Below are 11,460 nucleotides of genomic sequence, written 5' to 3' on the forward strand. Positions count from 1 at the left end.
TGTTGTGGGTATACTTTATGGGTGTACAATCGAAAGTGGCTAGATCCGGCAAGCCCGGGTGGCCCACAGACGGTGATGGTGACATACGGCCCATAGGGTGGCCCAGTTGTTGTTGATCAAGATGGAGGAAGTCCAGCCCAAGAACAAGGAGCCAGATCCCAACCGACCTACCCTTGGAGTCGGATCTGGCCTGGCCGATTAGGGGTAGCCGGATCCAGTACGGCAAATTAGGAAGTAGGTGGATCCTTGACGTGCACAACAATGTAATGTTCCATAGTTAGGCAAGATTGTATTCCGGCTAGGACTCTCCGTAGAAGCCCTTGATCCTGGCACCTTTATAAGCCGGATTCTGGGAGCCTTAGTGGCACGACCACAACTCATTGTAACAACACGAAAGCGCCCAGATAATTCCAGACAAGCATCAGTAGTCCCTGTCCTCGAGCAGGTGTTCTGAAGCTGGGTAAATCGCGTACCACCGTCCCGAAAGCTCTCCGACCTATGTCCCTTACTTCTTCTCCCTCCATGAGGATCCCTCCTCCGGGGTACCATCGAATTGGCAACGACACATATGATTCGAAGTTGTTCTTAACTATAAATGTTTTTGTTCCCCTCAATCTATATGGTTGTTTTACATGTGCCTCCATGTTGTTCCTACATACACATGGTTTTGTTCCCTCAATCTATATGGTTGCTCCACATGTGCATCCATGTTGTTCCTAATTACACATGGTTTTGTTCCCCTCAAATTTTAGGGTTGTTATCATATGATTCAAAAAAATTCCTTACTACAAATGTTTTTGTTCCCCTGGTTCTATATGGTTGTTGTGACGCTCCAGGTCGAGGATGGCCTTGTCGAAGGAGGACGAACCAAGACAGGGCAAAGGACTTGTCCATCGCGCCTCGTTGTGTTGAACCAGGAAAAGGCGAGCGAGGGTCGGAACCAGCGGAACATCTCTGGCGGCGGCCACCTGCGACGGAGAAGACGACGGCCACATCGTTGGAGCGATTGAGAGGGGGATAACAACCGAGGAGAGTGGACCAGAAGGGGCGCTGGCTCACCAAGATAACGAGGACATGCTCGAGGAGGCCGGATTCAACGCTGGTGCAGGGATGGAGGTGCTTGTCAATTTTCTTCAGCGAAGCTTCTTGTTAACTGAATCTTTAACTGAATTTTCTGTACTCCTCTTGCTTTGGTTTGGCTTGGAAGACGGGAAAGGAAACAGAGAGGGGATGGCGGCGGGAGGAGGTAAAGATGGAGAGGGCTAGGGTTTCTCTGCGTCTGGTGGTGGAGAATAAAAGGAGGGAAAGGGAGCAGGTGGAAAGCAACGTGGTCCAGAGCCATGGCGATGGCGTCGGGCACAGGAGGGTTCACGCTCGTGGCGTGCCACAAGACGACGAGGGGGAGATCGGTCTCCACTAAAAAGGTACGTGGGCTGCCAGAGAGAAGGTGGTCGGCTGGAGGGGAAGGGGGCTGGGCCACCGAGGAGAAAGCTGGAGGGGGAGAAACGAGCCTGAGAGAGGGAAAGGGTCCATGAAAGGGGTTAGGGGGTTTTCCCCCTTTTCAAAACATTTTCTCCTTTTAATTTAAACAATATTTTGAAACCAAAACAAAGCACATTTTATTCCAAAGTTAATTGTTCAATAAGCTTAAATATAAAATAGCGAATAAGAGAGGGGGGATCAGGGTTTTATTTAAAAGAAAAGGCAACGGAGGTTTTATAAAAATAATTTTATTTTGTTAAAAACATGAATGATATGATGCATATGCCATGATGAACTTGGAACGACACGGAAAAACAAGCAATGGAGAAAAATCTAATATTGGGTTTTTCTGGGGCATTATAAACGCCACCACTAACAAGGAACCTCGCCCCGAGGCTCGATGCCATGGTACGAGTGAGAGAGGTTGAACTATCGGATCTTCTGGCGATGTGTTGAACTCCTCGACACCACTAACAAGAATTATTGCTCCATGTAGAATGGTCGACACCACCAACAAGAAGTCGTTGTTCCGATGTTGATGATGTGCTTCTGTCGGAAACTTTCAAGATCAAACCTATCAGGTTAAAGGCAGAGATCGTCCAACCCGTGTTGGTACCTATGACTCAAAGAACTCAGATAAGAAAGAGGACTCAAAACTCGCAAAGGTAAGAGGAGCAAGAATAGAGATAAGGAGAAAAATCAGAGCTAATCAGAACTATCCAACGAATTTTCAGAAAATAAGTTTTGACACTAGACACAACAACGTCCGTTGGCAAGGTTAACCTACAGGTTCGGACTAGTCGGGTATCGACAACCTGGCTCTGATACCAACTTGTGATGCCCCAGGTCGAGGATGGCCTTGTCGAAGGAGGACGAACTAGAACGGGGCAAAGGGCTTGCGCGTCGCGCCTCGTTGTGCTGAACCAGGAAGAGGCGGAGCGAGGGCTGGAACCAGCGGATCATCTCTGGCGGCGGCCACCTGCGATGGAGAAGACGACGGCCACGTCGTCGGAGCGATTGAGAGGGGGATAACAACCAAGGAGAGTGGACCAGAAGGGGCGCTGGCTCACCAGGATAACGAGGACATGCTCGAGGAGGCCGGAGTCGACGGTGGTGCAGGGACGGAGGTGCTTGTCGATTTTCTTCAGCGAAGCTTCTTGTTAATTGAATCTTTAACTGAATTTTCTGTACTCCTCTTGCTCTGGTTTGGCTTGGAAGACGGGAAAGGAAACAGAGAGGGGATGGCAGTGGGAGGAGGTAAAGATGGAGAGGGATAGGGTTTCTCTGCGTCTAGTGGTGGAGAATAAAAGGAGGGAAAGGGAGCAGGTGGAAAGCGAAGCGGTCCAGAGCCATGGCGATGGCGTCGGGCACAGGAGGGTTCACGCTCGTGGCGTGCCACAAGAAGACAAGGGGGAGATCGGTCTCCACTGAACCGGTACGTGGGCTGCCAGAGAGAAGTAGGTGGGCCGGAGGGGAAGGGGGCTGGGCCGCCAGGGAGAAAGCTGGAGGGGGAGAAACGGGCCTGAGAGAGGGAAAGGGTCCAGGAAGGGGTTAGGGGGTTTTCCCTCTTTTCAAACATTTTCTCCTTTTAATTTAAACACTATTTTGAAACCAAAACAAAACACATTTTATTTCAAAGTTAATTGTTGAACAAGCTTAATTATAAAATAACGAATAAGAGAGGGGGGATCAAGGTTTTATTTAAAAGAAAAGGCAAAGGAGGTTTTATAAAAATAATTTTATTTTGTTAAAAACATGAATGATATGATGCATATGCCATGATGAACTTGGAACGACACAGAAAAACAAGCAACAGAGAAAAATCTAATATTGGGTTTTTCCGGGGTGTTACAGTTGTTCCACATGTGCCGCCATATTGTTCCTACATACACATGGGTTTGTTCCCCTAAAATTTTAGGGTTGTTTACATATGAATAAAAAGAACTACAAATGCTTTTCTTCTCCTCAATCTATATGGTTGTTCCCCATGTGCCTCCATGTTGTTCCTATCTACACATGGGTTTGTTCCCCTCAAATTTTAGGGTTGTTCCCATTTAACTCAAAATTCCTATCTACACATGGGCTCACCTTGAGGTGTGGTTGCTCGATGCACACCAACGCCACAAAGGCCTCACCTCAAGATGCGGTACTCACACCACACACCGAACGCCACGAAGGCGCCTCACCTTATTCTCCGGTGACCCTCGCCACAAAGGCCTAGGTCACGATTCCACTAAGGGATTTCCTTCAAGGCGGAAACCGGGCCTTACACATAGATTGGGGCACACATCCACAACTTAATTGGAGGCTCCAACAAATCGCCACAAAGGCCTAGAATCCGTATAGGGTTCCAAGAACCCAAGAGTAACAACCTTCTTGCTTTCACCACCACGAATCACCGTGGAGAACTCAAACCTATGCACCAAATGCAATGGCAAGAACACCACAAAGATGCTCAATTCCTTCTCTCTCAAATTCTATCAAAGCTACAAAAGCTATTGGGGGAATAAGAGAGGAAGAACAAAGAGGAGAACACAAAATTCTCCAAGATCTAGATCCCAAAGATTCACTCACAAAGAGATTATTTGGTTTGGTCAAAGTGTGGATCTAGATCACCTCTCTCTTTTCCCTCAAAAGGGGGCAAGAATCATGGAGGTATAGAGAGATAGGGCAAGCTTCTCAAGATCAACAATGGAGGAGAGAGAGAGTAGAAGAAGCACCAGCCCAAGGAGGAAGAAGGGGGTATTTATACCCCCCAAGAAAATCGAGCCGTTGGGACAAATCGAGGGCCGGATTATCCGGCACCCCTGAAATATCCGGCCCTGGGAAAATCCGGGCAAAAGTCCGGCCAAAAATCCGGCCCCTATCCAGGGTATCACTGAGCCACTTCGCCAAAAGTCCTTAGCCAAAAGGCGGAAACCGGGTCTTACTTAAGATTGGTAGCTCCGAATAGAGTAAAGCCAATTTTGTTGGAAAGAGGACGACAAGAGCATACCCAACAAAAAGTGAAAATATGGAAACTAGTGGGGGTGATTTTCTATTATATTTAGAGGTGCAACACCTCAACATGAGAAACCGAGAAAATCACCAAACTCGAAAACGCAACAAGTGATCTATGCGAAATCCGTTTTCGAGGACCTAGAGCTTGTCATGAGAATAAGCACAAGCTCTAAAACATCACATGGATAAGATCCAAATAAAAACCAAGAAAGATGATGCAAGGATGCAAAGGTTTGAGCTCTCTCCGAACGATACGATCGAGTTACTCACTCGAGAGCTCTCTTGATAGTACGACAACTAAACTATAAACCGGTCTCCAACTACACTATGAGACCGGTGAGGAAGAAACCCTATCAAGAGCAAACATTATACTTGCGTATTCCACTTGAGCTCGATGATGACGATCTTGAACTCAACAAGATGGAACGCCTTTCTTGATTGTGCTTGCTTGACGAAGTCTTGTGGATTTCTCCCCATAATCCACCATGGGAGAGCTTCTTCTTCGGCGCATCTTCACATATCCATGATCACCATATGGATGGCAAGAGTCAAGCAAAGGATCTCTTCGAGATGGCTCATCTTGAACTTGCACTTCATTTCTTCATGGCAAGCTTCAAGCATATGATCTCTTCAAGTTGGCTCATCTTGAACTTGCACTTCATTTCGTTGATGTCTTGAAGTTAACCTTGAGAGCTCACTTCATCTTCAAGACATACTTGACACTTGATCTTCTTCATTTGCTTCTTATTGCAATCTTGAAGCCAACATTTGGTTCAAGCATTGCCTATGAACAACTCCTACACATATAACTCAATGCAAACATTAGTCCATAGGGATTATCATTAATTACCAAAACCACACATGGGGGCCCATGCACTTTCAGTTTTTCTCCATATGCCTCCATGTTGGTTCATATCTACACACTAGCAATGAAGGGCGCGGCGGCACGCCGCGCCATATGGTGACTGATTGGTACTAATTGTTGGCATAGGCAGGGCAATATAACGTGCAAGACTATAATGCTATTTATGTAAGTATGTAAATCTTTTTCGAGAAAAAAGTATGTAAAAGTAGTAAAGGGGTGCGTATGCTTGTTTATTTTGTTGGTTGCTCCCTCTCTCGTGATCTAGGTACAGGTGAAAGCTACAACCCAAAGGAACATTGCCTTCTGTTGAAGCATCTCAAGGTTGTTGAAATATATTGTCGTGCGTAAGAATTAATATATTGTCATAAGGAGGAACAAATGATTTGTGACATCAGAAAAGAGGGAAACCAACATATTAATTATGTACCACTGTATAATGAATGTCAGTGTTTATTGTGGTGTTCAAGTAAAACATGTTAGTTGAAAGCGGACTCAATAGTTGCGGCCTGGACTGAAGATATCCCGATTCCCGAGCAATGTGAATAGAGTTGTTAGCAAGAACCTGAAGCTAGAAACATGTTTGACTGATTTGACAGTGGAGAACCGCGAATTATGTTCATCTTTAGTTACTGTTATAATCCTTTGGCATCTGTACGTGTACAAAGCAAAAATGCCACAGCAAACTTGCAGAGCAAATAAGAATACTTTTCCGGATCACTTGAACAGTTCGTCCATGTTACAGCTCGTAGTTAAGAGACAACTTGGTTATCCTTTCCATCAGCCCTTTCATGCAAATCCTGTAAGAGTGAAGCATGAGGAAACCTCCGTCTAGAAGCCTGCAAGTCTGCAAAGCTCTAATCTGCTAAGAATATTTGATTATATTGTACAAACATAGCATAGTAGTAATCCCTGATAAACAAAGGAAGATAAGTAAGATAACTATACATGGATACACATAATACTGTACCATGGTCCATGTAGGAAGTAGCCATGCTTGGCAGTGGCTGACAGACTGATATTACATACGGAGTATTATATTTCTAGTAAGGGGCTTTGCAGAGTAACTGTTGCCATGTAAAGACTGTTACATTGAGACCAGTATCTTTTGTTTCTTTCATTTAGATCAGCTTGACCTGATAAAGTCAAAACTTAGACAATTCCTGCAAGAAAGAAAAGCTAAAATTATGTCCTGATATTCAGTTTACTTACTGATAGATGTCATGTATGTTTACCTGGCCAAGTGAATAATTTTATTCAGCTGAGAATAATTCTTTCGTGGCCTTCTTCTTATGAATTTTATGCAGACAATTAATGAATCGTAAGCTTGCACCACTGTAGTAAATAGTGATACTGATATGAAATAAGTAGTTACATACCTTTTTTTAGTTGACGTAGCACTTGGTATTGATTTTCTTTCCTTTTTTGCCATCTGTTGTGGAGGTTGTATCCTTTTGTGGGGAAAACTGTAATTCATTAGATAGTTTTCTCGGCAGTAAATTTCTGAAAATATTGGATGGTTATTATTGTTTAACTCTGCCAACTCTAAATGGATTTGTTCTATGATTTCTTTCTGAGGTATGGCTTGCAGATTTTTGTCATCTTCTGACAGGGTTGTTTTGTTCTCAAATGGACCATCCTTCATATTTCCTGTACTACTAAGATGCATGATTGCACAGCTGCTGGATGCAACTGTTGTAGCACCCATGCCAATTATTTCAGTGCTTGAGACATGAAAATTGAACTCTATATGTAACTCTGGGAACAGAATATAACAAACCAACAATGATATATAGGAGATCCCAACGTGCGAAGCCTTCAGTTTCATCTACAATCAAGTAGAATGTTAAGAGTCTCAATTCATTTCAAACCCTGCATCTTGAAAGAGGGGTCTTGTGTTAAAGGAGACTAAGAGAATTATGCAATGGAACCTGGGTTAATCCATATGTACTTACAGGAGTTAATCTGCTAGATAACAAACTATTTTCCATATATAATTATGTACTGCTGTCTAATTAGGGCATACACGCATGATGCATTGACCCAAATAACTTAATAAATATATTAAAGATGCAGTTTTGTGTATTGCAGAAATGGCTACTTATCTAGTTGGAGAGAAATTTTCAGAAACCCTGAATACAATCATTTTTAACATATATGTGCCCAACAAAATATCTCTAGCTGATTGAGTCCCAGGGAAGCCCAAAACTGTCAGGAAGTTCAACGAAGCTTAACTAAAAAAGACTGACATACCAGATGATGAAGCAAAGCTGAGTGGACAGACCTAGTAAAAGAATGAAGGCCATTATGGAGCTCCGAATTTTGTGGCAACACCTGGCGCCAGAGCATTTCACTAAAATGATCGAAGGTCACTTGCAGTACAATCGTTCCTTCTGTAGTCTTTAGTACCTGTGCGCAGCAAATTTAGATGCATCCCCCTGCTAGAACATTTAGACAACGATGAGTTAAGCCTGATGCTTTCACAGCACAACAGAGTAGGAATGCAAGGATTTTTAGTATTGACAAATGGAATACATATTTTAACCTTAATGTTTCTTCTTGGCTTATAAATTGAAAACATTTTTATAAATTCAAGCCTTCTATAACCTTGATCGCAATTCATCAAGCTAAGCATGCTACCATTCTTCAAACAAAAAGTTCCATACCATAATTGTGTACGATAATAAAGGTTGTCTTATTCCTTTAAAGAGGGTCTCCATGTTAGGATAATTATCCTACCACAACACCTTGATGTTTTGGTCCATTTGAGAACAAAACAACCCTGTCAGAAGATGACAAAAATCTGCAAGCCATACCTCAGAAAGAAATCATAGAACAAATCCATTTATAGTTGGCAGAGTTAAACAATAATAACCATCCAATATTTTCAGAAATTTACTGCCGAGAAAACTATCTAATGAATACAACAGAGTAGGAATGCAAGGATTTTTAGTATTGACAAATGGAATACATATTTTAACCTTAATGTTTCTTCTTGGCTTATAAATTGAAAACATTTTTATAAATTCAAGCCTTCTATAACCTTGATCGCAATTCATTAAGCTAAGCATGCTACCATTCTGCAAACAAAAAGTTCCATACCATAATTGTGTACGATAATAAAGGTTGTCTTATTCCTTTAAAGAGGGTCTCCATGTTAGGATAATTATCCTACCACAACACCTTGATGTACTTCTATTGTAAAAACAAATCACCAGCGTCATGAGACCTTAAGAAACCAAACACAGAATCCCGAATCTGGTAATACTAAGAATGATATGAATAAGGATGCAGTATGCATTAAAGCTAAAATAATACTTAGCAATTTGCTAAATTATAAATGTGGAAGAGCACATAGAAAAGAAACAGGACAAAACATCTCATATTTAGATTTATTATGCTTGTAAAATTTCAGGAGATTATGTACAATTTTCTGCAATTTTGTATAAGGAATGTACAGCTAAACGTTCCAATTAGTATTCAACAGTTGGATTCACATCGAAAATACCATGAGACACCTGATGCTAACACCAACTTCGTCACTCTATGATAAAGTCATATCCAAGATATGTTTCTAAACATGATATAATGTCAGGGAATTTAGTTTTGGACTGCACTTCGATTTTGGCGTTATTAAGAATAAGCATTGAAGAAGAGACGTTAAAAGCAAATGTGAATACTGGAATCTATCTACGTTTGTGTCACCATGCGAACACAAAATCTATCTTAAAATCAGCAGCAGTATTATAATTATCACCTGTCTCGGATCGATGTGTATCATCAGCATGGTAAAGCGGCCACACAGCAGTTGCATCTTCAAAGCCATGACAACACTGCAAAACTGGAGGAGGCGAAGAAGCAGGACGGACTCGCCGACGACGCAACAGCAGGCACACTCATAGAGAACCTGCAGAAAAAACCTAGATAAATAAGTATGGAGCTGACATTGCATCAACCATACAGGCCATGGCTTCAGCATGCACTACCAGACAGAGTACACTGTATTGTTGTACAAAGAGCAGCTCCATGGCATACATCGAAGCAGATGTGATGTTCTTGCCTTCAATGGACCAAAATACCTAGCAGCACATCAATCGGGAAGAAGAGCAGAACCTGCATTTTTGTTGCAGCGACGTGCTAAGCATGGTTTCCATAAAAAAAAAGACATCACAACAGCTGTAGATGTGAAACTCCTGATTCGATCCTTTGCCAATTGCAATGTAAAGAACAAACTAAGAAAAAGAAAACGTATTGGATTCAGTTTGACGAATTTAATAATAAAGGTTGAAAAGGGATTAAGATTCCTGCCTTCTCCGAGGATGGGAGTTGTGAAAGAAAGGAGTTCTGGAGACGACCACAGAAACATCGTGGTCGCCAAACTAAATAGCAGGAGCAGCATGCAAACAAAAATCAAACTGAAAACCAAGTCGTCAGGGAAAAAAGTCCAACCCAATCTACAGGTCAAACCGAAGCACCCTGTATCAGAGAAGGAAAGAAGAGACGTCATTGTCGAAGGAATCGCAAACGAAGATGTCAACGGCAGGGGGGACACCAGGACAGAGGACAGGTGACTGGGAGAATCCGTGAACTGCAGCAGCGCGAGCGTGTGGTCGCCTTCATCGTGAAGCACCCACGCCGGCGAGTCGCCAACATCATCTGGAACACCACCAAGACATGCACGCCGAGGCAGGCGCCGATGACAGCCCTGACGGCGACTGCCACGAACGACACCGCCCACGGCTCGCGGCCGCCAAGTCGGACAGAGGAGAGTTGGCAGCATCACGTTCGCTCTCGCCCTCGCAGTCAGAGAGGCAAGCGAGCCAGCTGCTGCCGCCTGACGAAGTACTCCAGGCAGCCCTCGTGCGCGCCGAGGCGACAGCAAGCCCTACACAGCGCGAGGTCCGCAGCCGTCACGGTCAACACGCACGCGCCGCAGCAGGGGCAGCACACGCGGGGCTCCAGCCGGGCGCGTCCGGCTACCAGGCACGCCCGCGTGCGGGAGCGCATGAAGCCGCGGAACACGACGCGGATGCGCCCACGTCTTTGTCGCCGGCGGCCCGGCGCCGCGTGCTCGCACTAGTCCCACACATACAACAGGTGCTGGCCGCACCACCGCGATAAGAAGTCCCAGCTGGACGTCTCGGAGAAGCGGGAGATGTGGGCGAAGTGGCTCGGGACGACGGCGCCCGCCGCGCCACAGCGGAACTCGCGAGCGCCGGCCACCTGCCGCCCACCCACTCTATCCCCGGCAATGAGAAAGCCGTGACTTGTAAGGGCTGACACCATTTGCGACGCGCGCGAAACGCAGAGCTCCCGCCACAGCACGCACTTGGCACTGCGGCACGTCGCCCCGCTCCGACGACTCGCAACCGGCCAACCGCCGTGACGCCGTTCCGTGGGCTGCCCTCCGAGTGCCCTATACTCCTCCGCGTGGCTGAGCAGGGGCGTGACCACCATGGTGTCACTCAAGTCCGCCGGTCAGGCAACGGAGAGCTTGTGCAGCGAAGAATCCAGGGCAAGGGAATACAATGGAGGTAGAGCATGTCAAGGCAAGGCTGATTGATATGCACTCTAGGAAGAGGAAGATAAAGGAGGTCGTGAAATTCGAGGGAGTCTTCTAGCCATCAGGCGTGAACTGAGGAATAAAAGGATTCAGGTCAAAGCGGTGTCCATGACCAAATCCATCACGCAATAACTGAGGAGATCAGCTGGACCCACCATAAATTGCAAAAGTCACACACCAACACAATGCAGCCCCTAGAAAGAAGAGAAGAGACCAGACCAAAATAATTCTTGGAAGGCACCAAAATTGTACACGGTAAAAACCAGAGGAAATATATCCATTCCAACGTAGATGTGTCACCACCATGTTAATTTGAAAAAAAATTCAAAATTATGAGAAAAAAGATGTTTGTTACACTTTAATATAGTAGTTATGGGTTTTGTTCCCCTCAATCTATGGGGTTGTTCCCTTTTGACTCAAAATTGTTCCTAACTACAAGTTGGTTTGTTCCCCTCTATCTATGGAGTTATTCCCTACATACTACATAGTTATTCCTAACTAGAAATTGTTTTGTTCCCCTCAAATTGTAGGTTGTTCTTCGTATTCCTCCAAG

At 44.6% G+C, this 11,460-nt stretch overlaps 1 pseudogene; it reads right to left on the bottom strand.

Moving 5' to 3' along the window:
• Positions 1-10,147: 10,147 nt before the first annotated feature.
• LOC124646636 lies at positions 10,148-10,801 on the bottom strand (annotated as a pseudogene).
• Positions 10,802-11,460: the final 659 nt, after the last annotated feature.

This window comes from Lolium rigidum, chromosome 4, assembly GCF_022539505.1.
Source record: "Lolium rigidum isolate FL_2022 chromosome 4, APGP_CSIRO_Lrig_0.1, whole genome shotgun sequence".
Lineage (NCBI taxonomy): Eukaryota > Viridiplantae > Streptophyta > Magnoliopsida > Poales > Poaceae > Lolium > Lolium rigidum.